Source organism: Pseudophryne corroboree, unplaced genomic scaffold (genome assembly GCF_028390025.1).
Source record: "Pseudophryne corroboree isolate aPseCor3 unplaced genomic scaffold, aPseCor3.hap2 scaffold_1743, whole genome shotgun sequence".
NCBI lineage: Eukaryota > Metazoa > Chordata > Amphibia > Anura > Myobatrachidae > Pseudophryne > Pseudophryne corroboree.
Window position 1 is genome coordinate 72584 of NW_026968380.1, and position 27235 is coordinate 99818.

Below are 27235 nucleotides of genomic sequence, written 5' to 3' on the forward strand. Positions count from 1 at the left end.
TACCCAGTTAACAGTATGAAAACAACATAGCATCAGTCCAAGACCGATGAAAACTAACATATAACCCTTATGTAAGCAATAACTATATACAAGTCTTGCAGAAGTAGACCGCACTTGGGACGGGCACCCAGCATCCTCTACGGACTACGAGAAAAAGATTTACCGGTAGGTTTAAAATCTTATTTTCTCTTACGTCCTAGAGGATGCTGGGGACTCCGTAAGGACCATGGGGATTATACCAAAGCTCCCAAACGGGCAGGAGAGTGCGGATGACTTTGCAGCACCGATTGAGCAAACAGGAGGTCCTCCTCAGCCAGGGTATCAAACTTATAGAACTTTGCAAAGGTGTTTGAACCAACTTTGACCCACTGCTTGGATGACATCACCATATGCAAATCCATCTGCGGCAGGCATTCCCCCAGGAATGCTTGCACTAGTTGTTGCATTTGGTTTGTTGTTTGGGGGTGCTTCAGTATTAGGCAGCCTTCTGCCCTCCCATGTTCATCTGAAAATATGTGTTCTCCCTGCAGTTGTTGTCCCCAGATGAGAGTTCCCTTGTGCTGCCTCAGTTGAATCTCCTTTACTTGACAGAGATGTGCCTGAGCAGCGGCCCTCCCCAGCCCTATCCCAAATCATACTTATTTTGCATAGGAGATACCATGGTCATGAAGATTGTTCTCCCAGGGTTAGGTTAATTCATTGCATTCTGGGTATGCTGACCCCTGTGATTTCCCCAAATGTGGGAAACTCAACTGCATTATTTGTGGTAGTGGGGGACTGTGTTTGTGCTTTCCTCTGGTCAGCTCTGGTAAAAGTCAGATTTCTTTGTCTCAGATCTTCCTCTAGCCTTGTTCTTCTTTCGAGAGTTCCCTTGTGCTGCCTCAGTTGGATCTCCTTCACTTGACAGGGGGGTGCCCGAGCAGCGACCCTCCCCAGCTCTAGCCCAACTCCTACTTACCTGCCAGGTGAGATACTATGATCATGAAGATGCTTCTCCCAGGGCAAGGCTCACCCATTGCACTCTGGGTGTGCTGCCCCTGCGATTTCCCCAAATGTGGGAAACTTGACTGCATAATTTGTGTTTCCCCTGGTCGGCTCTCATATAATTCAGATCTCTTTGTCTCAGGTCTCTCTCCAGCCTAGTTTGCTGTCTGTTTCCACTTCTTTTTTCTTGAGCCCCTCCCTTCTATACCCTTGTGCACTATCCTGACTTCTCCCGTCTGCTTACTTTGTGCCTTCCAACGCACAATACAAACTACAGGTAGTGCTGCAGGGCCCACACCCTTTTACTTGCTTTACAGAGCAGCTCTGGAGCTGTTACAGTGCCCAGCTGCTGCAAGAAATCAGCTTGAATGCTTCAGGGGCTGGGGCATAGCCAACATGAGCCCCACACCGAAGGTCATGAAGATTGTTCTCCCAGGGTGAGGTTCATTCATTGCATTCTGGGTATGCTGACCCCTGTGATTTCCCCAAATGTGGGAAACTCGACTGCATTATTTGTGGTAGTGGGGGACTGTGTTTGTGCTTTCCTCTGGTCAGCTCTGGTAAAAGTCAGATTTCTTTGTCTCAGATCTTCCTCTAGCCTTGTTCTTCTTTCGAGAGTTCCCTTGTGCTGCCTCAGTTGGATCTCCTTCACTTGACAGGGGGTGCCCAAGCAGCAATCCTCCACAGCTCTAGCCCAACTCCTACTTACCTGCCAGGTGAGATACTATGATCTTCACTGTTAGGGCAATCAGGATGTGGAATTCCCTGCCAGGGAAGGTGGTAATGGCGGACTCTGTAATTGGATTTAAAAAAGGAATGGATACATTTCTGAATGAAAAAGCTATCCAAGGTTATAATACTTAAAATATCAACATGGTTAATTCAGATCTCTTTGTCTCAGGTCTCTCTCCAGCCTAGTTTGCTGTCTGTTTCCACTTCTTTTTTCTTGAGCCCCTCCCTTCTATACCCTTGTGGACTATCCTGACTTCTCCTCCTGTCTGCTTACTTTGTGCCTTCCAATGCACAATGCAAACTACAGGTAGTGCTGCAGGGCCCACACCCTTTTACTTGCCTTACAGAGCAGCTCTGGAGCTGTTACAGTGCCAAGCTGCTGCAAGAAATCAGCTTGAATGCTTCAGGGGCTTGGGCATGGCCAACATGAGCCCCACACCGAAGGAGGGTGGGGGTGTTTAATGCGAACTAAGGGTCATCCAAGCGCCGCAAAAGGCCGCCATGCCCTGCATACCCCTTTTCTCTTTTCATATGCAGATGAGGGTTCCAGCCAACTTTGGCCCACTGCTTGGATGACATCACTATATGCATATCCGTCTTCTGCAGACCTTCCCCCAGGAATGCTTGTACTAGTTGTTGCATTTGGTTTGTTGTTTGGGGGTGCTTCAGTATTAGGCAGCCTTCTGCCCTCCCATGTTCATCTGAAAATATGTGTTCTCACTGCAGTTGTTGTCCCCAGATGAGAGTTCCCTTGTGCTGCCTCAGTTGAATCTCCTTTACTCTAAAACTTGTAAAACTTAGCAAAAGTGTTTACTAAATAGCTGCTCGGCAAAGTTGCAATGCCGAGACTCCCCGACCAGCTGCCCAGGATGAACCCACCTTTCTAGTAGAATGGGTCTTCACCTAATTCAGTAACGGCAATCCTGCCGTGGAATGAGCATGCTGAATCTTACCACAGATCCAGCGCATAATTGTCTACATGGAAGCAGGACACCCAATCCTGTTGGGAGCATACAGGACAAACAGAGCCTCTGTTTTCCTAATCTGAACCGTTCTGGTGACATAAATTTTCAAAGTTCTGACCACAGCCAGAGACTTTGACTCAACGAAGGTGTCAGTGGCCAAAGGCACCATGTGGAAAGATGAACCACCTTCGGCAGAAATAGTTGACGTGTCCTCAATTCTGCTCTATCTTCATGAAATATCAAATAAAGGCTCTTGTGATACTGCATGGTTTGTACTGTTTTCCATGTGCTCCCAGATCTTTCAAGCAAGAAGCATGGTCAAGAAAGTTCTGTTTGAAAAGAAACAACATTTACTGTCATTGTTATAGAATTTGGGAGAAAAAACAAGAAGAAATCTGCACTGTTGACGCACTGGACAGAATGAATGAATCATAAAATATAACCTTTATTAAGTATGTATTAAAATTGGATAAATATTAATATTATTATCCCAAACTGCAGTGAAACATAAAGGTTAAAATCACAGAACTAACATACATGTGCATAAGAAGAATAAAGAGATGTGAAAAAAAGGTTTAAAAAGCGTGTCCGTGTGTGATTATTTTTGAAGGCACAACCCTGGCGGGGTTGTTTATATAGATATATATGTTGCTAATAATCACTTTCTAGCGTAATGTTATTAAATAGCTGTTAGTATCTATGTCGTCAGGTACCACTGGGTCGTATCCTCTGTGGGAAACTTGACTGCATAATTTGTGTTTCCCCTGGTCGGCTCTCGTATAATTCAGATCTCTTTGTCTCAGGTCTCTCTCCAGCCTAGTTTGCTGTCTGTTTCCACTTCTCTTTTCTTGAGCCGCTGCCTTCTATGCCCTTGTGCACTCTCCAGACTTCTCCTGTCTGCTTACTTTGTGCCTTCCAACGCACAATGCAAACTACAGGTAGTGCTGCAGGGCCCACACCCTTTTACTTGCCTTACAGAGCAGCTCTGGAGCTGTTACAGTGCCCAGCTGCAGCAAGAAATCAGCTTGAATGCTTCAGGGGCTGGGGCATAGCCAACATGAGCCCCACACCGACGGAGGGTGGAGGTGTTTAATGCAAACTAGGGGTCAGCCAAGCGCCGCAAAAGGCCGCCATGCCCTGCATGCCCCTTTTCTCTTTTCATATGCAGACGAGGGTTGAAGCCAACTTTGACCCACTGCTTGGATGACATCACCATATGCAAATCCATCTGCAGCAGGCCTTCCCCCAGGAATGCTTGCACTAGTTGTTGCATTTGGTTTGTTGTTTGGGGGTGCTTCAGTATTAGGCAGCCTTCTGCCCTCCCATGTTCATCTGAAAATATGTGTTCTCCCTGCAGTTGTTGTCCCCAGATGAGAGTTCCCTTGTGCTGCCTCAGTTGAATCTCCTTTACTTGACAGAGATGTGCCTGAGCAGCGGCCCTCCCCAGCCCTATCCCAAATCATACTTATTTTGCATAGGAGATACCATGGTCATGAAGATTGTTCTCCCAGGGTTAGGTTCATTCATTGCGTTCTGGGTATGCTGACCTCTGTGATTTCCCCAAATGTGGGAAACTCAACTGCATTATTTGTGGTAGTGGGAGACTGTGTTTGTGCTTTCCTCTGGTCAGCTCTGGTAAAAGTCAGATTTCTTTGTCTCAGATCTTCCTCTAGCCTTGTTCTTCTTTCAAGAGTTCCCTTGCGCTGCCTCAGTTGGATCTCCTTCACTTGACAGGGGGGTGCCCGAGCAGCGACCCTCCCCAGCTCTAGCCCAACTCCTACTTACCTGCCAGGTGAGATACTATGATCATGAAGTTGCTTCTCCCAGGGCAAGGCTCACCCATTGCACTCTGGGTGTGCTGCCCCTGCGATTTCCCCAAATATGGGAAACTTGATTGCATAATTTGTGTTTCCCCTAGTCGGCTCTCATATAATTCAGATCTCTTTGTCTCAGGTCTCTCTCCAGCCTAGTTTGCTGTCTGTTTCCACTTCTTTTTTCTTGAGCCCCTCCCTTCTATACCCTTGTGCACTATCCTGACTTCTCCTCCTGTCTGCTTACTTTGTGCCTTCCGATGCACAATGCAAACTACAGGTAGTGCTGCAGGGCCCACACCCTTTTACTTGCCTTACAGAGCAGCTCTGGAGCTGTTACAGTGCCAAGCTGCTGCAAGAAATCAGCTTGAATGCTTCAGGGGCTGGGGCATGGCCAACATGAGCCCCACACCGAAGTAGGGTGGGGGTGTTTAATGCGAACTAAGGGTCATCCAAGCGCCGCAAAAGGCCGCCATGCCCTGCATACCCCTTTTCTCTTTTCATATGCAGATGAGGGTTCCAGCCAACTTTGGCCCACTGCTTGGATGACATCACTGTATGCAAATCCGTCTTCTGCAGACCTTCCCCCAGGAATGCTTGTACTAGTTGCTGCATTTGGTTTGTTGTTTGGGGGTGCTTCAGTATTAGGCAGCCTTCTGCCCTCCCATGTTCATCTGAAAATATGTGTTCTCCCGGCAGTTGTTGTCCCCAGATGAGAGTTCCCTTGTGCTGCCTCAGTTGAATCTCCTTTACTTGACAGAGATGTGCCTGAGCAGCGGCCCTCCCCAGCCCTATCCCAAATCATACTTATTTTGCATAGGAGATACCATGGTCATAAAGATTGTTCTCCCAGAGTGAGGTTCATTCATTGCATTCTGGGTATGCTGACCCCTGTGATTTCCCCAAATGTGGGAAACTCAACTGCATTATTTGTGGTAGTGGGGGACTGTGTTTGTGTTTTCCTCTGGTCAGCTCTGGTAAAAGTCAGATTTCTTTGTCTCAGATCTTCCTCTAGCCTTGTTCTTCTTTCGAGAGTTCCATTGTGCTGCCTCAGTTTGATCTCCTTCACTTGACAGGGGGGTACCCGAGCAGCGACCCTCCCCAGCTCTAGCCCAACTCCTACATAACTGCCAGGTGAGATACTATGATCATGAAGGTGCTTCTCCCAGGGCAAGGCTCACCCATTGCACTCTGGGTGTGCTGCTCCTGCGATTTCCCCAAATGTGGGAAACTTGACTGCATAATTTGCGTTTCCCCTGGTCGGCTCTCGTATAATTCAGATCTCTTTGTCTCAGGTCTCTCTCCAGCCTAGTTTGCTGTCTGTTTCCACTTCTCTTTTCTTGAGCCGCTGCCTTCTATGCCCTTGTGCACTCTCCTGACTTCTCCTGTCTGCTTACTTTGTGCCTTCCAACGCACAATGCAAACTACAGGTAGTGCTGCAGGGCCCACACCCTTTTACTTGCCTTTCAGAGCAGCTCTGGAGCTGTTACAGTGCCCAGCTGCTGCAAGAAATCAGCTTGAATGCTTCAGGGGCTGGGGCATAGCCAACATGAGCCCCACACCGACGGAGGGTGGAGGTGTTTAATGCGAACTAAGGGTCATCCAAGCGCCGCAAAAGGCCGCCATGCCCTGCACGCCCCTTTTCTCTTTTCATATGCAGATGAGGGTTCCAGCCAACTTTGGCCCACTGCTTGGATGACATCACCGTATGCAAATACGTCTTCTGCAGACCTTCCCCCAGGAATGCTTGTACTAGTTGTTGCATTTGGTTTGTTGTTTGGGGTGCTTCAGTATTAGGCAGCCTTCTGCTCTCCCATGTTCATCTGAAAATATGTGTTCTCCCTGCAGTTGTTGTCCCCAGATGAGAGTTCTCTTGTGCTGCCTCAGTTGAATCTCCTTTACTTGACAGAGATGTGCCTGAGCAGCGGCCCTCCCCAGCCCTATCCCAAATCATACTTATTTTGCATAGGAGATACCATGGTCATGAAGATTGTTCTTCCAGGGTGAGGTTCATTCATTGCATTCTGGGTATGCTGACCCCTGTGATTTCCCCAAATGTGGGAAACTCGACTGCATTATTTGTGGTAGTGGGGGACTGTGTTTGTGCTTTCCTCTGGTCAGCTCTGGTAAAAGTCAGATTTCTTTGTCTCAGATCTTCCTCTAGCCTTGTTCTTTTTTGAGAGTTTCCTTGTGCTGCCTCAGTTGGATTTCCTTCACTTGACAGGGGGGTGCCCGAGCAGCGACCCTCCCCAGCTCTAGCCCAACTCCTACTTACCTGCCAGGTGAGATACTATGATCAGGAAGGTGCTTCTCCCAGGGCAAGGCTCACCCATTGCACTCTGGGTGTGCTGCTCCTACGATTTCCCCAAATGTGGGACACTTGACTACATAATTTGTGTTTCCTCTGGTCGGCTACTCGTATAATTCAGATCTCTTTGTCTCAGGTCTCACTCCAGCCTAGTTTGCTGTCTTTTTCCACTTCTCTTTTCTTGAGCCCCTGCCCTTGCCCTTGTGCACTCTCCTGACTTCTCCTGTCTGCTTACTTTGTGCCTTCCAACGCACAATGCAAACTACAGGTAGTGCTGCAGGGCCAACACCCTTTTACTTGCCTTACAGAGCAGCTCTGGAGCTGTTACAGTGCCCAGCTGCTGCAAGAAATCAGCTTGAATGCTTCAGGGGCTGGGGCATAGCCAACATGAGCCCCACACCGACGGAGGGTGGAGGTGTTTAATGCGAACTAAGGGTCATCCAAGCGCCGCAAAAGGCCGCCATGCCCTGCATACCCCTTTTCTCTTTTCATATGCAGATGAGGGTTCCAGCCAACTTTGGCCCACTGCTTGGATGACATCACCGTATGCAAATCCGTCTTCTGCAGACCTTTTCCCAGGAATGCTTGTACTAGTTGTTGCAATTGGTTTGTTGTTTGGGGGTGCTTCAGTATTAGGCAGCCTTCTGCTCTCCCATGTTCATCTGAAAATATGTGTTCTCCCTGCAGTTGTTGTCCCCAGATGAGAGTTCCCTTGTGCTGCCTCAGTTGAATCTCCTTTACTTGACAGAGATGTGCCTGAGCAGCGGCCCTCCCCAGCCCTATCCCAAATCATACTTATTTTGCATAGGAGATACCATTGTCATGAAGATTGTTCTCCCAGGGTGAGGTTCATTCATTGCATTCTGGGTATGCTGACCCCTGTCATTTCCCCAAATGTCGGAAACTCGACTGCATTATTTGTGGTAGTGGGGGACTGTGTTTGTGCTTTCCTCTGGTCAGCTCTGGTAAAAGTCAGATTTCTTTGTCTCAGATCTTCCTCTAGCCTTGTTCTTTTTTCGAGAATTTCCTTGTGCTGCCTCAGTTGGATCTCCTTCACTTGACAGGGGGGTGCCCGAACAGCGACCCTCCCCAGCTCTAGCCCAACTCCTACTTACCTGCCAGGTGAGATACTATGATCAGGAAGGTGCTTCTCCCAGGGCAAGGCTCACCCAATGCACTCTGGGTGTGCTGCTCCTACGATTTCGCCAAATGTGGGACACTTGATTACATAATTTGTGTTTCCTCTGGTCGGCTCTCGTATAATTCAGATCTCTTTGTCTCAGGTCTCTCTCCAGCCTAGTTTGCTGTCTGTTTCCACTTCTCTTTTCTTGAGCCGCTCCCTTCTATGCCCTTGTGCACTATCCTGACTTCTCCCGTCTGCTTACTTTGTGCCTTCCAACGCACAATGCAAACTACAGGTAGTGCTGCAGGGCCCACACCCTTTTACTTGCTTTACAGAGCAGCTCTGGAGCTGTTACAGTGCCCAGCTGCTGCAAGAAATCAGCTTGAATGCTTCAGGGGCTGGGGCATAGCCAACATGAGCCCCACACCGAAGGAAGGTGGAGGTGTTTAATGCAAACTAGGGGTCATCCAAGCACCGCAAAAGGCCGCCATGCCCTGCACACCCCTTTTTTATTTTCATATGCAGACGAGGGTTGAAGCCAACTTTGACCCACTGCTTGGATGACATCACCATATGCAAATCCATCTGCTGCAGGCCTTCCCCCAGGAATGCTTGCACTAGTAGTTGCATTTGGTTTGTTGTTTGGGGGTGCTTCAGTGTTAGGCAGCCTTCTGCCCTCCCATGTTCATCTGAAAATATGTGTTCTCCCTGCAGTTGTTGTCCCCAGATGAGAGTTCCCTTGTGTTGCCTCAGTTGAATCTCCTTTACTTGACAGAGATGTGCCTGAGCAGCGGCCCTCCCCAGCCCTATCCCAAATCATACTTATTTTGCATAGGAGATACCATGGTCATGAAGATTGTTCTCCCAGGGTGAGGTTCATTCATTGCACTCTGGGTATGCTGACCCCTGTGATTTCCCCAAATGTGGGAAACTCGACTGCATTATTTGTGGTAGTGGGGGACTGCGTTTGTGCTTTCCTCTGGTCAGCTCTGGTAAAAGTCAGATTTCTTTGTCTCAGATCTTCCTCTAGCCTTGTTCTTCTTTCGAGAGTTCCCTTGTGCTGCCTCAGTTGGATCTCCTTCACTTGACAGGGGGTGCCCGAGCAGCAATCCTCCACAGCTCTAGCCCAACTCCTACTTACCTGCCAGGTGAGATACTATGATGTTCACTGTTAGGGCAATCAGGATGTGGAATTCCCTGCCAGGGAAGGTGGTAATGGCGGACTCTGTAATTGGATTTAAAAAAGGAATGGATACATTTCTGAATGAAAAAGCTATCCAAGGTTATAATACTTAAAATATCAACATGGTTAATCCGGGGGTAACATGAGTTATAGTAGCTAACTAGTCATAAAACATTATTCAGCAAGTATGTAGAATCATCACAACTTAAAACAGGTTGAACACGATGGGCAATTTGCCTCTATTCAACCTCAAAAACTATGTTACTATATGTTACTATATTACTATGTTACTGTAGTATACAGAACACCACAATGTAATGAGCAGTGATAGTGAGCACTGATGAGGATACTAGAACTGACACTGAGCAGCAAGATGCAGCACTGGACTATTAGTAATGTACTGTAGTATGCTGAGCACCACAATGCAGCACAAGACAATGAGCAGTGATACTGAGCACTGATGAGGATACTACTGAGAACTGACACTGAGCAGGAGAGACACACTACTAGTATTACTGAGCAGCAATAAGTAACCACTGATACTGAGCACTGATATTGAGATTTCCACTGAGAGAACATAGCCACGTCCTCTCCGCTCTCTCTTCAATGCACGAGTAAAAATGGCGGCAACGCGCAGCTCTTTATATGGAATCCGAATCTCGAGAGAATCCGACAGCGGGATGATGACATTTTCCCTTGTTCAGGTTTTCCGAGTCAGGCGGGAACAACCGAGCCTGCCTCGGACCAGTGTAAACCACATGGAGTTCGTCGGGAATTCGGTTCTCGGAGAACCGAACCCGCTCCTCTCTACCTTATACCCATCAATTTTTTTATTTTCAATCTAAGCCCCTGCAGTTTTCTGTAAGCATCTGCTTCGCTATGATGATCAACAAGTCACAAGGGCAAACACTCAGGGCTTGAGGCGTAGATCTTAGGACCAGCTGCTACAAGCATGGCAGAGGTGTCACTATCACTGGTGACACCCAGAGATGTGGCGAAGGAGATTGTAATGCAGTGCGCGCAGATAAGCAGCGCAATGGTAAAAAGGAGGCATGGTTTCATAGGTAGGGGCGTGGCCTGGTGGCCTGAATCTACATTTTGTTGCTCCGGGTGTCCCGGGGGTTGGGGGCTGCACCCGGGGACTAGTGTGTGTGCGGTGCTGGCTCCTGCACAGTGACAGGGCATGGCCACCCAGCATGACGCCTCCATTCTTGACCATGCTGTAATTGCAGTCGCACTGCAGTTCAGCGTGATCATAAAAAATGGTGTAGCCTCCTGCTGGTGCAAACTGTATGTGCGCGCAGGAAGCCGCCACCATTTTTGTGATCACAGCGGCTGAATGTGATGTCATACAGCCGCTGTGACCACGCCCCCTGTGTCTCCTCCGTTGCAGACCCCATTTTGAAGCCTTGCCCCCGCACCGCTCCATCCCTGACTTGGAAATGGAGTGTTGCTGACCCCCCTCTCCCCCCCCCGCCCCGATTGACAGGCAGAGGCGATCGCATTCTCTGCGGGGTGCCGCAGAAAATGCAGGCACATGCGTATGCTGTTAGCAATTTTTGCAGTTGGATCGCTTATTGTGATTGCATTCCAACCTGAATCAGGCCCTATTACCTATCACAATGCGCTGCGGGCAGTACAAAATTGGGTTAATATAGGAGTAGAACTCCCAGACCTGTGCTCCTTAACTGTACCTGGTGGCTAGTGGAGCGGCTGCCCAGTAATCAGTGTCCACGCCAGTGCGCACACGGTCCACCCCCTACGGCCACGCTCCCCTTCATCAGCGGCCTCGTGATCCGGAAGGGCGGTGTGTGTGTGACTGACCTTAGGAAGAAACTGGAGCCTCCGCTGCAGTGACCCAGCAACCAGGGCACGGGAGTATACAGCGCCGCTGGGAGTGATGAAGCTGCAGTAAAGATGTCTATTAGACCTAGCCTGCTGCAGCCCTTGTAGATTCTCATAAAACAAGTTCTTCTTTTCTTGTCAAAATTAATAGCTAAGAATAGGCTGCCTGAGGCAGGCCCCTGTTAAGTGGCCTGCTACTGAAGGCACCAACTACAAACTGAGCTCCCTGTTCATGGAAGCGGGGTTATAGAGGAGGATGCGCTGAGCATCTTGGGAACAGTCAAAAGCTTTGAGCCGGTTGGTGCCTCAGATCAAGATCCTACTCTACACCCCAATGTGAATCCTTGTGGAGTCCAGTGTACCCCACAGAAGAAATTAATGTGTCACACCCATTGGCAGCAACCTTAGAATAGCTGCTGACGGGCACAATTGAGAAAGGAAGGGGGGGGGGGGGACATTTGAATCCAGCACATAGATGCAATTCAAATATGTAATTTGTACCTTCCTATTTTAAAATATAATGGATGAACCTCACCCTGTGAGAACAATCTTCATGATCAAGAGATCTCATATGCAAAATAAGTATGAGTTGGGATAGGGCTGGGGAGGGTTGCTGCTCGGGCAGCCCCTCCCCCGTCAAGTTAAGGAGATTCAACTGAGGACGCACAAGGGAACTCTCGTCTGGGGACAACAACTGCAGGGAGACCACATCTGTTCAGATGAACATGGGAGGGTGGAAGGCTGCCTAATATTGAAGCACCATCAAATATCAAACCATATGCAACAACTAGTACAAGCATTCCTGGGGGAAGGTCTGCAGAAGACGGATTTGCATACGGTGATGTCATCCAAGATGTGGGCCAAAGTTGGCTGGAACCCTCATCTGCATATGAAAAGAGAAAAGGGGCATGCAGGGCATGGCGGCCTTTTGCGGTGCTTGGATGACCCCTAGTTCGCATTAAACACCCCCACCCTCCTTTGGTGTGGGGCTCATGTTGGCCATGCCCCATCCCCTGAAGCATTCAAGCTGATTTCTTGCAGCAGCTGGGCACTGTAACAGCTCCAGAGCTGTTCTGTAAGGCAAGTAAAAGGGTGTGGGCCCTGCAGCACCACCTGTAGTTCGCATTGTGCGTTGGAAGGCACAAAGTAAGCAGACGGGAGGAGAAGTCAGGATAGTGCGCAAGGGCATCCTTTTCTCTTAGTCCGTAGAGGATGCTGGGGTCACATTAAGAACCATGGGGTATAGACGGGATCCGCAAGAGACATGGGCACTTTAAGACTTTCAAAGGGTGTGAACTGGCTCCTCCCTCTATGCCCCTCCTCCAGACTCCAGTTATAGGAACTGTGCCCAGGGAGACGGACATTTCGAGGAAAGGATTTATTGTTAAACTAAGGTGAGCATCTTACCAGCTCACACCTTAAGCATGCCGCAGAACGTGGCATTCAACAGAACACAAGCCAACGGCATGAACAATTGCAGCAAAAAGCTGACCAGAACCATAACATAACATGTGTATAACCACAAGTAATAACTGCAGACACAGTATGGACTGGGACGGGTGCCCAGCATCCTCTACGGACTAAGAGAAAAGGATTTACCGGTAGGTATTAAAATCCTATTTTCTCATACGACCTAGAGGATGCTGGGGTCACATTAAGAACCATGGGGTTATACCAAAGCTCTTGAACGGGTGGGAGAGTGCGTACGACTCTGCAGCACCGAATGACCCAACTTGAGGTTATCATCAGCCAAGGTATCAAACTTGTAAAACTTAGCAAAAGTGTTTACTAAATAGCTGCTCGGCAAAGTTGCAATGCCGAGACTCCCCGACCAGCTGCCCAGGATGAACCCACCTTTCTAGTAGAATGGGTCTTCACCTAATTCAGTAACGGCAATCCTGCCATGGAATGAGCATGCTGAATCTTACCACAGATCCAGCGCATAATGGTCTACATGGAAGCAGGACACCCAATCCTGTTGGGAGCATACAGGACAAACAGAGCCTCTGTTTTCCTAATCTGAACCGTTCTGGTGACATAAATTTTCAAAGTTCTGACCACAGCCAGAGACTTTGACTCAACGAAGGTGTCAGTGGCCAAAGGCACCATGTGGAAAGATGAACCACCTTCGGCAGAAATTGTTGACGTGTCCTCAATTCTGCTCTATCTTCATGAAAGATCAAATAAAGGCTCTTGTGATACTGCATGGTTTGTACTGTTTTCCATGTGCTCCCAGATCTTTCAAGCAAGTAGCATGGTCAAGAAAGTTCTGTTTGAAAAGAAACAACATTTACTGTCATTGTTATAGAATTTGGGAGAAAAAACAAGAAGAAATCTGCACTGTTGACGCACTGGACAGAATGAATGAATCATAAAATATAACCTTTATTAAGTATGTATTAAAATTGGATAAATATTAATATTATTATCCCAAACTGCAGTGAAACATAAAGGTTAAAATCACAGAACTAACATACATGTGCATAAGAAGAATAAAGAGATGTGAAAAAAAGGTTTAAAAAGCGTGTCCGTGTGTGATTATTTTTGAAGGCACAACCCTGGCGGGGTTGTTTATATAGATATATATGTTGCTAATAATCACTTTCTAGCGTAATGTTATTAAATAGCTGTTAGTATCTATGTCGTCAGGTACCACTGGGTCGTATCCTATATACTCCCTTCACTCAATAGGGGTTACCTCCCGGGAAGCCATCCCCATTGGGAATGAAAATTTTAAAGCCTACTGTTAGTGCTTCATCTACACGTTATAGCCCTGAATTTTCCAATGCCTAGCTCTTTGCAAAAGAGAGATATCGGCAAGGAAAAGCTGTATTGTACCTTTGCATTTTTCTCCCAAACGAAAGACACTAGAATGAAAATTTTAAAGCCTCCTGTTAGTGCTTCATCTACACGTTATAGCCCTGAATTTTCCAATGCCTATTTCTTTGCAAAAGAGAGATATCGGCAAGGAAAAGCTTTATTGTACCTTTGCATTTTTCTCCCAAACGAAGGACACTAGAATGAAAATTTTAAAGCCTCCTATTAGTGCTTCATCTACACGTTATAGCCCTGAATTTTCCAATGCCTATTTCTTTGCAAAAGAGAGATATCGGCAAGGAAAAGCTGTATTGTACCTTTGCATTTTTCTCCCAAACGAAGGACACTAGAATGAAAATTTTAAAGCCTCCTGTTAGTGCTTCATCTACACGTTATAGCCCAGAATTTTCCAATGCCTATCTCTTTGCAAAAGAGAGATATCGGCAAGGAAAAGCTGTATTGTACCTTTGCATTTTTCTCCCAAACGAAAGACACTAGAATGAAAATTTTAAAGCCTCCTGTTAGTGCTTCATCTACACGTTATAGCCCTGAATTTTCCAATGCCTATCTCTTTGCAAAAGAGAGATATCGGCAAGGAAAAGCTGTATTGTACCTTTGCATTTTTCTACCAAACGAAGGACACTAGAATGAAAATTTAAAAGCCTCCTGTTAGTGCTTCATCTACACGGTATAGCCCTGAATTTTCCAATGCCTAGCTCTTTGCAAAAGAGAGATATTGGCAAGGAAAAGCTGTATTGTACTTTTGCATTTTTCTCCCAAACGAAGGACACTAGAATGAAAATTTTAAAGCCTCCTGTTAGTGCTTCATCTACACGTTATAGCCCTGCATTTTCCAATGCCTATCTCTTTGCAAAAGAGAGATATCGGCAAGGAAAAGCAGCATTGTACCTTTGCATTTTTCTCCCAAACGAAAGACACTAGAATGAAAATTGTAAAGCCTCCTGTTAGTGCTTCATCTACACGTTATAGCCCTGCATTTTCCAATGCCTAGCTCTTTGCAAAAGAGAGATATTGGCAAGGAAAAGCTGTATTGTACCTTTGCATTTTTCTCCCAAACGAAAGACACTAGAATGAAAATTTTAAAGCCTCCTGTTAGTGCTTCATCTACACGTTATAGCCCTGAATTTTCCAATGCTTATCTCTTTGCAAAAGAGAGATATCGGCAAGGAAAAGCAGCATTGTACTTTTGAATTTTTCTCCCAAACGAAAGACACTAGAATGAAAATTTTAAAGCATCCTGTTAGTGCTTCATCTACACGTTATAGCCCTGAATTTTCCAATGCCTAGCTCTTTGCAAAAGAGAGATATTGGCAAGGAAAAGCTGTATTGTACCTTTGCATTTTTCTCCCAAACGAAGGACACTAGAATGAAAATTTTAAAGCCTCCTATTAGTGCTTCATCTACACGTTATAGCCCTGAATTTTCCAATGCCTAGCTCTTTGCAAAAGAGAGATATCGGCAAGGAAAAGCGGTATTGTACCTTTGCATTTTTCTCCCAAACGAAATACACTAGAATGAAAATTTTAAAGCCTCCTGTTAGTGCTTCATCTACACGTTATAGACCTGAATTTTCCAATGCCTATCTCTTTGCAAAAGAGAGATATCGGCAAGGAAAAGCTGTATTGTACCTTTGCATTTTTCTCCCAAACGAAGGACACTAGAATGAAAATTTTAAAGCCTCCTATTAGTGCTTCATCTACACGTTATAGCCCTGAATTTACCAATGCCTATCTCTTTGCAAAAGAGAGATATCGGCAAGGAAAAGCTGTATTGTACCTTTGCAGTTTTCTCCCAAACGAAGGACACTAGAATGAAAATTTTAAAGCCTCCTGTTAGTGCTTCATCTACACGTTATAGCCCTGAATTTTCCAATGCCTATCTCTTTGCAAAAGAGAGATATCGGCAAGGAAAAGCTGTATTGTACCTTTGCATTTTTCTCCCAAACGAAAGACACTAGAATGAAAATTTTAAAGCCTCCTATTAGTGCTTCATCTACACGTTATAGCCCTGAATTTACCAATGCCTATCTCTTTGCAAAAGAGAGATATCGGCAAGGAAAAGCTGTATTGTACCTTTGCATTTTTCTCCCAAACGAAAGACACTAGAATGAAAATTTTAAAGCCTCCTGTTAGTGCTTCATCTACACGTTATAGCCCTGAATTTTCCAATGCCTATCTCTTTGCAAAAGAGAGATATCGGCAAGGAAATGCTGTATTGTACCTTTGCATTTTTCTCCCAAACGAAAGACACTAGAATGAAAATTTTAAAGCCTCCTGTTAGTGCTTCATCTACACGTTATAGCCCTGAATTTTCCAATGCTTATCTCTTTGCAAAAGAGAGATATTGGCAAGGAAAAGCAGCATTGTACTTTTGCATTTTTCTCCCAAACGAAAGACACTAGAATGAAAATTTTAAAGCCTCCTGTTAGTGCTTCATCTACACGTTATAGCCCTGAATTTTCCAATGCCTAGCTCTTTGCAAAAGAGAGATATTGGCAAGGAAAAGCTGTATTGTACCTTTGCATTTTTCTCCCAAACGAAGGACACTAGATTGAACATTTTAAAGCCTCCTATTAGTGCTTCATCTACACGTTATAGACCTGAATTTTCCAATGCCTAGCTCTTTGCAAAAGAGAGATATCGGCAAGGAAAAGCGGTATTGTACCTTTGCATTTTTCTCCCAAACGAAATACACTAGAATGAAAATTTTAAAGCCTCCTGTTAGTGCTTCATCTACACGTTATAGCCCTGAATTTTCCAATGCCTATCTCTTTGCAAAAGAGAGATATCGGCAAGGAAAAGCTGTATTGTACCTTTGCATTTTTCTCCCAAACGAAGGACACTAGAATGAAAATTTTAAAGCCTCCTATTAGTGCTTCATCTACACGTTATAGCCCTGAATTTACCAATGCCTATCTCTTTGCAAAAGAGAGATATCGGCAAGGAAAAGCTGTATTGTACCTTTGCAGTTTTCTCCCAAACGAAGGACACTAGAATGAAAATTTTAAAGCCTCCTGTTAGTGCTTCATCTACTCGTTATAGCCCTGAATTTTCCAATGCCTATCTCTTTGCAAAAGAGAGATATCGGCAAGGAAAAGCTGTATTGTACCTTTGCATTTTTCTCCCAAACGAAAGACACTAGAATGAAAATTTTAAAGCCTCCTATTAGTGCTTCATCTACACGTTATAGCCCTGAATTTACCAATGCCTATCTCTTTGCAAAAGAGAGATATCGGCAAGGAAAAGCTGTATTGTACCTTTGCATTTTTCTCCCAAACGAAAGACACTAGAATGAAAACTTTAAAGCCTCCTGTTAGTGCTTCATCTACACGGTATAGCCCTGAATTTTCCAATGCCTATCTCTTTGCAAAAGAGAGATATCGGCAAGGAAATGCTGTATTGTACCTTTGCATTTTTCTCCCAAACGAAAGACACTAGAATGAAAATTTTAAAGCCTCCTGTTAGTGCTTCATCTACACGTTATAGCCCTGAATTTTCCAATGCTTATCTCTTTGCAAAAGAGAGATATTGGCAAGGAAAAGCAGCATTGTACTTTTGCATTTTTCTCCCAAACGAAAGACACTAGAATGAAAATTTTAAAGCCTCCTGTTAGTGCTTCATCTACACGTTATAGCCCTGAATTTTCCAATGCCTAGCTCTTTGCAAAAGAGAGATATTGGCAAGGAAAAGCTGTATTGTACCTTTGCATTTTTCTCCCAAACGAAGGACACTAGATTGAACATTTTAAAGCCTCCTATTAGTGCTTCATCTACACGTTATAGACCTGAATTTTCCAATGCCTAGCTCTTTGCAAAAGAGAGATATCGGCAAGGAAAAGCGGTATTGTACCTTTGCATTTTTCTCCCAAACGAAATACACTAGAATGAAAATTTTAAAGCCTCCTGTTAGTGCTTCATCTACACGTTATAGCCCTGAATTTTCCAATGCCTATCTCTTTGCAAAAGAGAGATATCGGCAAGGAAAAGCTGTATTGTACCTTTGCATTTTTCTCCCAAACGAAGGACACTAGAATGAAAATTTTAAAGCCTCCTATTAGTGCTTCATCTACACGTTATAGCCCTGAATTTACCAATGCCTATCTCTTTGCAAAAGAGAGATATCGGCAAGGAAAAGCTGTATTGTACCTTTGCAGTTTTCTCCCAAACGAAGGACACTAGAATGAAAATTTTAAAGCCTCCTGTTAGTGCTTCATCTACACGTTATAGCCCTGAATTTTCCAATGCCTATCTCTTTGCAAAAGAGAGATATCGGCAAGGAAAAGCTGTATTGTACCTTTGCATTTTTCTCCCAAACGAAAGACACTAGAATGAAAATTTTAAAGCCTCCTATTAGTGCTTCATCTACACGTTATAGCCCTGAATTTACCAATGCCTATCTCTTTGCAAAAGAGAGATATCGGCAAGGAAAAGCTGTATTGTACCTTTGCATTTTTCTCCCAAACGAAAGACACTAGAATGAAAACTTTAAAGCCTCCTGTTAGTGCTTCATCTACACGTTATAGCCCTGAATTTTCCAATGCCTATCTCTTTGCAAAAGAGAGATATCGGCAAGGAAATGCTGTATTGTACCTTTGCATTTTTCTCCCAAACGAAAGACACTAGAATGAAAATTTTAAAGCCTCTTGTTAGTGCTTCATCTACACGTTATAGCCCTGCATTTTCCAATGCCTATCTCTTTGCAAAAGAGAGATATCGGCAAGGAAAAGCTGCATTGTACCTGTGCATTTTTCTCCCAAACGAAAGACACTAGAATGAAAATTTTAAAGCCTACTGTTAGTGCTTCATCTACACGTTAATGCCCTGAATTTTCCAATGCCTAGCTCTTTGCAAAAGAGAGATATCGGCAAGGAAAAGCTGTATTGTACCTTTGCATTTTTCTCCCAAACGAAGGACACTAGAATGAAAATTTTAAAGCCTCCTATTAGTGCTTCATCTACACGTTATAGCCCTGAATTTTCCAATGCCTATCTCTTTGCAAAAGAGAGATATCGGCAAGGAAAAGCTGTATTGTACCTTTGCATTTTTCTCCCAAACGAAGGACACTAGAATGAAAATTTTAAAGCCTCCTGTTAGTGCTTCATCTACACGTTATAGCCCAGAATTTTCCAGTGCCTATCTCTTTGCAAAAGAGAGATATCGGCAAGGAAAAGCTGTCTTGTACCTTTGCATTTTTCTCCCAAACGAAGGACACTAGAAAGAAAATTTTAAAGCCTCCTGTTAGGCCATCATCTACACGACATAGCCCTGAATTTTCCAATGCGTAGCTCTTTGCAAAAGAGAGATATTGGCAAGGAAAAGCTGTCTTGTACCTTTGCATTTTTCTCCCAAACGAAGGACACTAGAAAGAAAATGTTAAAGCCTCCTGTTAGGCCATCATCTACACGACATAGCCCTGAATTTTCCAATGCGCAGCTCTTTGCAAAAGAGAGATATTGGCAAGGAAAAGCTGTCTTGTACCATTGCATTTTTCTCCCAAACGAAGGACACTAGAAAGAAAATTTTAAAGCCTCCTGTTAGGCCATCATCTACACGACATAGCCCTGAATTTTCCAATGCGTAGCTCTTTGCAAAAGAGAGATATTGGCAAGGAAAAGCTGTCTTGTACCTTTGCATTTTTCTCCCAAACGAAGGACACTAGAAAGAAAATTTTAAAGCCTCCTGTTAGGCCATCATCTACACGACATAGCCCTGAATTTTCCAATCCGTAGCTCTTTGCAAAAGAGAGATATTGGCAAGGAAAAGCTGTATTGTACCTTTGCATTTTTCTCCCAAACGAAAGACACTAGAATGAAAATTTTAAAGCCTCCTGTTAGTGCTTCATCTACACGTTATAGCCCTGAATTTTCCAATGCCTATCTCTTTGCAAAAGAGAGATATCAGCAAGGAAAAGCTGTATTGTACCTTTGCATTTTTCTCCCAAACGAAAGACACTAGAATGAAATTTTAAAGCCTCCTGTTAGTGCTTCATCTACACGTTATAGCCCTGCATTTTCCAATGCCTATCTCTTTGCAAAAGAGAGATATCGGCAAGGAAAAGCAGCATTGTACTTTTGCATTTTTCTCCCAAACGAAAGACACTAGAATGAAAATTTTAAAGCCTCCTGTTAGGCCATCATCTACACGACATAGCCCTGAATTTTCCAATGCGCAGCTCTTTGCAAAAGAGAGATATTGGCAAGGAAAAGCTGTCTTGTACCTTTGCATTTTTCTCCCAAACGAAGGTCACTAGAAAGAAAATTTTAAAGCCTCCTGTTAGGCCATAATCTACACGACATAGCCCTGAATTTTCCAATGCGCAGCTCTTTGCAAAAGAGAGATATTGGCAAGGAAAAGCTGTCTTGTACCATTGCATTTTTCTCCCAAATGAAGGAAACTAGAAAGAAAATTTTAAAGCCTCCTGTTAGGCCATCATCTACACGACATAGCCCTGAATTTTCCAATGCGCAGCTCTTTGCAAAAGAGAGATATTGGCAAGGAAAAGCTGTCTTGTACCTTTGCATTTTTCTCCCAAACGAAGGTCACTAGAAAGAAAATTTTAAAGCCTCCTGTTAGGCCGTCATCTACACGTTATAGCCCTGCATTTTCCAATGCCTATCTCTTTGCAAAAGAGAGATATCGGCAAGGAAAAGCAGCATTGTACTTTTGCATTTTTCTCCCAAACGAAAGACACTAGAATGAAAATTTTAAAGCCTCCTGTTAGGCCATCATCTACACGACATAGCCCTGAATTTTCCAATGCGCAGCTCTTTGCAAAAGAGAGATATTGGCAAGGAAAAGCTGTCTTGTACCTTTGCATTTTTCTCCCAAACGAAGGTCACTAGAAAGAAAATTTTAAAGCCTCCTGTTAGGCCATAATCTACACGACATAGCCCTGAATTTTCCAATGCGCAGCTCTTTGCAAAAGAGAGATATTGGCAAGGAAAAGCTGTCTTGTACCATTGCATTTTTCTCCCAAATGAAGGAAACTAGAAAGAAAATTTTAAAGCCTCCTGTTAGGCCATCATCTACACGACATAGCCCTGAATTTTCCAATGCGCAGCTCTTTGCAAAAGAGAGATATTGGCAAGGAAAAGCTGTCTTGTACCTTTGCATTTTTCTCCCAAACGAAGGTCACTAGAAAGAAAATTTTAAAGCCTCCTGTTAGGCCGTCATCTACACGACATAGCCCTGAATTTTCCAATGAGTAGCTCCTTGCAAAAGAGAGATATTGGCAAGGAAAAGCTGTCTTGTACCTTTGCATTTTTCTCCCAAACGAAGGACACTAGAAAGAAAATTTTAAAGCCTCCTGTTAGGCCATCATCTACACGACATAGCCCTGAATTTTCCAATGCGCAGCTCTTTGCAAAAGAGAGATATTGGCAAGGAAAAGCTGTCTTGTACCATTGCATTTTTCTCCCAAACGAAGGACACTAGAAAGAAAATTTTAAAGCCTCCTGTTAGGCCATCATCTACACGACATAGCCCTGAATTTTCCAATGCGCAGCTCTTTGCAAAAGAGAGATATTGGCAAGGAAAAGCTGTCTTGTACCTTTGCATTTTTCTCCCAAACGAAGGTCACTAGAAAGAAAATTTTAAAGCCTCCTGTTAGGCCATCATCTACACGACATAGCCCTGAATTTTCCAATGAGTAGCTCTTTGCAAAAGAGAGATATTGGCAAGGAAAAGCTGTCTTGTACCTTTGCATTTTTCTCCCAAACGAAGGACACTAGAAAGAAAATTTTAAAGCCTCCTGTTAGGCCATCATCTACACGACATAGCCCTGCATTTTCCAATGCGCAGCTCTTTGCAAAAGAGAGATATTGGCAAGGAAAAGCTGTCATGTACCATTGCAGTTTTCTCCCAAACGAAGGACACTAGAAAGAACATTTTAAAGCCTCCTGTTAGGCCATCATCTACACGACATAGCCCTGAATTTTCCAATGCGCAGCTCTTTGCAAAAGAGAGATATTGGCAAGGAAAAGCTGTCTTGTACCTTTGCATTTTTCTCCCAAACGAAGGACACTAGAAAGAAAATTTTAAAGCCTCCTGTTAGGCCATCATCTACACGACATAGCCCTGAATTTTCCAATGCGCAGCTCTTTGCAAAAGAGAGATATTGGCAAGGAAAAGCTGTCTTGTACCATTGCATTTTTCTCCCAAACGAAGGACACTAGAAAGAAAATTTTAAAGCCTCCTGTTAGGCCATCATCTACACGACATAGCCCTGAATTTTCCAATGCGTAGCTCTTTGCAAAAGAGAGATATTGGCAAGGAAAAGCTGTCTTGTACCTTTGCATTTTTCTCCCAAACGAAGGACACTAGAAAGAAAATTTTAAAGCCTCCTGTTAGGCCATCATCTACACGACATAGCCCTGAATTTTCCAATGCGCAGCTCTTTGCAAAAGAGAGATATTGGCAAGGAAAAGCTGTCTTGTACCATTGCATTTTTCTCCCAAACGAAGGACACTAGAAAGAACATTTTAAAGCCTCCTGTTAGGCCATCATCTACACGACATAGCCCTGAATTTTCCAATGCGCAGCTCTTTGCAAAAGAGAGATATTGGCAAGGAAAAGCTGTCTTGTACCTTTGCATTTTTCTCCCAAACGAAGGTCACTAGAAAGAAAATTTTAAAGCCTCCTGTTAGGCCATCATCTACACGACATAGCCCTGAATTTTCCAATGCATAGCTCTTTGCAAAATAGAGATATTGGCAAGGAAAAGCTGTCTTGTACCTTTGCATTTTTCTCCCAAACGAAGGACACTAGAAAGAAAATTTTAAAGCCTCCTGTTAGGCCATCATCTACACGACATAGCCCTGCATTTTCCAATGCGCAGCTCTTTGCAAAAGAGAGATATTGGCAAGGAAAAGCTGTCATGTACCATTGCAGTTTTCTCCCAAACGAAGGACACTAGAAAGAACATTTTAAAGCCTCCTGTTAGGCCATCATCTACACGACATAGCCCTGAATTTTCCAATGCGCAGCTCTTTGCAAAAGAGAGATATTGGCAAGGAAAAGCTGTCTTGTACCATTGCATTTTTCTCCCAAACGAAGGACACTAGAAAGAAAATTTTAAAGCCTCCTGTTAGGCCATCATCTACACGACATAGCCCTGAATTTTCCAATGCGCAGCTCTTTGCAAAAGAGAGATATTGGCAAGGAAAAGCTGTCTTGTACCTTTGCATTTTTCTCCCAAACGAAGGTCACTAGAAAGAAAATTTTAAAGCCTCCTGTTAGGCCATCATCTACACGACATAGCCCTGAATTTTCCAATGAGTAGCTCTTTGCAAAAGAGAGATATTGGCAAGGAAAAGCTGTCTTGTACCTTTGCATTTTTCTCCCAAACGAAGGACACTAGAAAGAAAATTTTAAAGCCTCCTGTTAGGCCATCATCTACACGACATAGCCCTGCATTTTCCAATGCGCAGCTCTTTGCAAAAGAGAGATATTGGCAAGGAAAAGCTGTCATGTACCATTGCAGTTTTCTCCCAAACGAAGGACACTAGAAAGAACATTTTAAAGCCTCCTGTTAGGCCATCATCTACACGACATAGCCCTGAATTTTCCAATGCGCAGCTCTTTGCAAAAGAGAGATATTGGCAAGGAAAAGCTGTCTTGTACCTTTGCATTTTTCTCCCAAACGAAGGACACTAGAAAGAAAATTTTAAAGCCTCCTGTTAGGCCATCATCTACACGACATAGCCCTGAATTTTCCAATGCGCAGCTCTTTGCAAAAGAGAGATATTGGCAAGGAAAAGCTGTCTTGTACCATTGCATTTTTCTCCCAAACGAAGGACACTAGAAAGAACATTTTAAAGCCTCCTGTTAGGCCATCATCTACACGACATAGCCCTGAATTTTCCAATGCGCAGCTCTTTGCAAAAGAGAGATATTGGCAAGGAAAAGCTGTCTTGTACCTTTGCATTTTTCTCCCAAACGAAGGTCACTAGAAAGAAAATTTTAAAGCCTCCTGTTAGGCCATCATCTACACGACATAGCCCTGAATTTTCCAATGCATAGCTCTTTGCAAAATAGAGATATTGGCAAGGAAAAGCTGTCTTGTACCTTTGCATTTTTCTCCCAAACGAAGGACACTAGAAAGAAAATTTTAAAGCCTCCTGTTAGGCCATCATCTACACGACATAGCCCTGAATTTTCCAATGCGTAGCTCTTTGCAAAAGAGAGATATTGGCAAGGAAAAGCTGTCTTGTACCTTTGCATTTTTCTCCCAAACGAAGGTCACTAGAAAGAAAATTTTAAAGCCTCCTGTTAGGCCATCATCTACACGACATAGCCCTGAATTTTCCAATGCGCAGCTCTTTGCAAAAGAGAGATATTGGCAAGGAAAAGCTGTCTTGTACCATTGCATTTTTCTCCCAAACGAAGGACACTAGAAAGAACATTTTAAAGCCTCCTGTTAGGCCATCATCTACACGACATAGCCCTGAATTTTCCAATGCGCAGCTCTTTGCAAAAGAGAGATATTGGCAAGGAAAAGCTGTCTTGTACCTTTGCATTTTTCTCCCAAACGAAAGACACTAGAATGAAAATTTTAAAGCCTCCTGTTAGTGCTTCATCTACACGTTATAGCCCTGAATTTTCCAATGCCTATCTCTTTGCAAAAGAGATATATTGGCAAGGAAAAGCTGTATTGTACCTTTGCATTTTTCTCCCAAACGAAGGACACTAGAATGAAAATTTTAAAGCCTCCTGTTAGTGCTTCATCTACACGTTATAGCCCTGAATTTTCCAATGCCTATCTCTTTGCAAAAGAGAGATATCGGCAAGGAAAAGCTGTATTGTACCTTTGCATTTTTCTCCCAAACGAAAGACACTAGAATGAAAATTTTAAAGCCTCCTGTTAGTGCTTCATCTACACGTTATAGCCCTGCATTTTCCAATGCCTATCTCTTTGCAAAAGAGAGATATCGGCAAGGAAAAGCAGCATTGTACTTTTGCATTTTTCTCCCAAACGAAAGACACTAGAATGAAAATTTTAAAGCCTCCTGTTAGGCCATCATCTACACGACATAGCCCTGAATATTCCAATTCGCAGCTCTTTGCAAAAGAGAGATATTGGCAAGGAAAAGCTGTCTTGTACCTTTGCATTTTTCTCCCAAACGAAGGTCACTAGAAAGAAAATTTTAAAGCCTCCTGTTAGGCCATAATCTACACGACATAGCCCTGAATTTTCCAATGCGCAGCTCTTTGCAAAAGAGAGATATTGGCAAGGAAAAGCTGTCTTGTACCATTGCATTTTTCTCCCAAACGAAGGACACTAGAAAGAAAATTTTAAAGCCTCCTGTTAGGCCATCATCTACACGACATAGCCCTGAATTTTCCAATGCGCAGCTCTTTGCAAAAGAGAGATATTGGCAAGGAAAAGCTGTCTTGTACCTTTGCATTTTTCTCCCAAACGAAGGTCACTAGAAAGAAAATTTTAAAGCCTCCTGTTAGGCCATCATCTACACGACATAGCCCTGAATTTTCCAATGAGTAGCTCTTTGCAAAAGAGAGATATTGGCAAGGAAAAGCTGTCTTGTACCTTTGCATTTTTCTCCCAAACGAAGGACACTAGAAAGAAAATTTTAAAGCCTCCTGTTAGGCCATCATCTACACGACATAGCCCTGAATTTTCCAATGCGCAGCTCTTTGCAAAAGAGAGATATTGGCAAGGAAAAGCTGTCTTGTACCATTGCATTTTTCTCCCAAACGAAGGACACTAGAAAGAACATTTTAAAGCCTCCTGTTAGGCCATCATCTACACGACATAGCCCTGAATTTTCCAATGCGCAGCTCTTTGCAAAAGAGAGATATTGGAAAGGAAAAGCTGTCTTGTACCTTTGCATTTTTCTCCCAAACGAAGGACACTAGAAAGAAAATTTTAAAGCCTCCTGTTAGGCCATCATCTACACGACATAGCCCTGAATTTTCCAATGCGTAGCTCTTTGCAAAAGAGAGATATTGGCAAGGAAAAGCTGTCTTGTACCTTTGCATTTTTCTCCCAAACGAAGGACACTAGAAAGAAAATTTTAAAGCCTCCTGTTAGGCCATCATCTACACGACATAGCCCTGAATTTTCCAATCCGTAGCTCTTTGCAAAAGAGAGATATTGGCAAGTAAAAGCTGTCTTGTACCTTTGCATTTTTCTCCCAAACGAAGGACACTAGAAAGAAAATTTTAAAGCCTCCTGTTAGGCCATCATCTACACGACATAGCCCTGAATTTTCCAATGCGCAGCTCTTTGCAAAAGAGATATATTGGCAAGGAAAAGCTGTCTTGTACCATTGCATTTTTCTCCCAAACGAAGGACACTAGAAAGAAAATTTTAAAGCCACCTGTTAGGCCATCATCTACACGACATAGCCCTGAATTTTCCAATGCGTAGCTCTTTGCAAAAGAGAGATATTGGCAAGGAAAAGCTGTCTTGTACCTTTGCATTTTTCTCCCAAACGAAGGACACTAGAAAGAAAATTTTAAAGCCTCCTGTTAGGCCATCATCTACACGACATAGCCCTGAATTTTCCAATGCGCAGCTCTTTGCAAAAGAGAGATATTGGCAAGGAAAAGCTGTCTTGTACCATTGCATTTTTCTCCCAAACGAAGGACACTAGAAAGAACATTTTAAAGCCTCCTGTTAGGCCATCATCTACACGACATAGCCCTGAATTTTCCAATGCGCAGCTCTTTGCAAAAGAGAGATATTGGCAAGGAAAAGCTGTCTTGTACCTTTGCATTTTTCTCCCAAACGAAGGACACTAGAAAGAAAATTTTAAAGCCTCCTGTTAGGCCATCATCTACACGACATAGCCCTGAATTTTCCAATGCGTAGCTCTTTGCAAAAGAGAGATATTGGCAAGGAAAAGCTGTCTTGTACCTTTGCATTTTTCTCCCAAACGAAGGACACTAGAAAGAAAATTTTAAAGCCATCATCTACACGACATAGCCCTGAATTTTCCAATGCGTAGCTCTTTGCAAAAGAGAGATATTGGTTTCTCCCAAACGAAGGACACTAGAAAGAAAATTTTAAAGCCTCCTGTTAGGCCATCATCTACACGACATAGCCCTGAATTTTCCAATCCGTAGCTCTTTGCAAAAGAGAGATATTGGCAAGGAAAAGCTGTCTTGTACCTTTGCATTTTTCTCCCAAACGAAGGACACTAGAAAGAAAATTTTAAAGCCTCCTGTTAGGCCATCATCTACACGACATAGCCCTGAATTTTCAAATGCGCAGCTCTTTGCAAAAGAGAGATATTGGCAAGGAAAAGCTGTCTTGTACCATTGCATTTTTCTCCCAAACGAAGGACACTAGAATGAAAATTTTAAAGCCTCCTGTTAGTGCTTCATCTACACGTAATAGCCCTGAATTTTCCTATGCCTATCTCTTTGCAAAAGAGAGATATCGGCAAGGAAATGCTGTATTGTACCTTTGCATTTTTCTCCCAAAC

General features: G+C 43.8%; 9 non-coding genes and 3 pseudogenes across 9 annotated transcripts; all 12 read left to right on the forward strand.

Moving 5' to 3' along the window:
• The first annotated feature begins 634 nt into the window (after positions 1–634).
• LOC135002186 (U1 spliceosomal RNA) lies at positions 635–798 on the forward strand. The gene has a single exon (XR_010203447.1). It is a non-coding gene; the product is annotated as a U1 spliceosomal RNA (small nuclear RNA).
• A 152-nt stretch (positions 799–950) lies between these two features.
• LOC135002179 (U1 spliceosomal RNA) lies at positions 951–1092 on the forward strand (annotated as a pseudogene).
• Positions 1093–1352: 260 nt separating this feature from the next.
• On the forward strand, positions 1353–1534 carry LOC135002184 (U1 spliceosomal RNA; annotated as a pseudogene).
• Positions 1535–4142: 2608 nt separating this feature from the next.
• LOC135002189 (U1 spliceosomal RNA) lies at positions 4143–4306 on the forward strand. The gene has a single exon (XR_010203450.1). It is a non-coding gene; the product is annotated as a U1 spliceosomal RNA (small nuclear RNA).
• A 152-nt stretch (positions 4307–4458) lies between these two features.
• Positions 4459–4593, forward strand: LOC135002181 (U1 spliceosomal RNA; annotated as a pseudogene).
• A 702-nt stretch (positions 4594–5295) lies between these two features.
• LOC135002188 (U1 spliceosomal RNA) lies at positions 5296–5459 on the forward strand. The gene has a single exon (XR_010203449.1). It is a non-coding gene; the product is annotated as a U1 spliceosomal RNA (small nuclear RNA).
• Positions 5460–5611: 152 nt separating this feature from the next.
• LOC135002182 (U1 spliceosomal RNA) lies at positions 5612–5774 on the forward strand. Its single transcript, XR_010203445.1, has one exon. It is a non-coding gene; the product is annotated as a U1 spliceosomal RNA (small nuclear RNA).
• A 670-nt stretch (positions 5775–6444) lies between these two features.
• Positions 6445–6608, forward strand: LOC135002187 (U1 spliceosomal RNA). Its single transcript, XR_010203448.1, has one exon. It is a non-coding gene; the product is annotated as a U1 spliceosomal RNA (small nuclear RNA).
• A 151-nt stretch (positions 6609–6759) lies between these two features.
• On the forward strand, positions 6760–6923 carry LOC135002180 (U1 spliceosomal RNA). The gene has a single exon (XR_010203444.1). It is a non-coding gene; the product is annotated as a U1 spliceosomal RNA (small nuclear RNA).
• Positions 6924–7591: 668 nt separating this feature from the next.
• On the forward strand, positions 7592–7755 carry LOC135002178 (U1 spliceosomal RNA). The gene has a single exon (XR_010203443.1). It is a non-coding gene; the product is annotated as a U1 spliceosomal RNA (small nuclear RNA).
• Positions 7756–7907: 152 nt separating this feature from the next.
• Positions 7908–8070, forward strand: LOC135002185 (U1 spliceosomal RNA). The gene has a single exon (XR_010203446.1). It is a non-coding gene; the product is annotated as a U1 spliceosomal RNA (small nuclear RNA).
• A 671-nt stretch (positions 8071–8741) lies between these two features.
• Positions 8742–8905, forward strand: LOC135002177 (U1 spliceosomal RNA). Its single transcript, XR_010203442.1, has one exon. It is a non-coding gene; the product is annotated as a U1 spliceosomal RNA (small nuclear RNA).
• The last annotated feature ends 18330 nt before the right edge of the window (positions 8906–27235 follow it).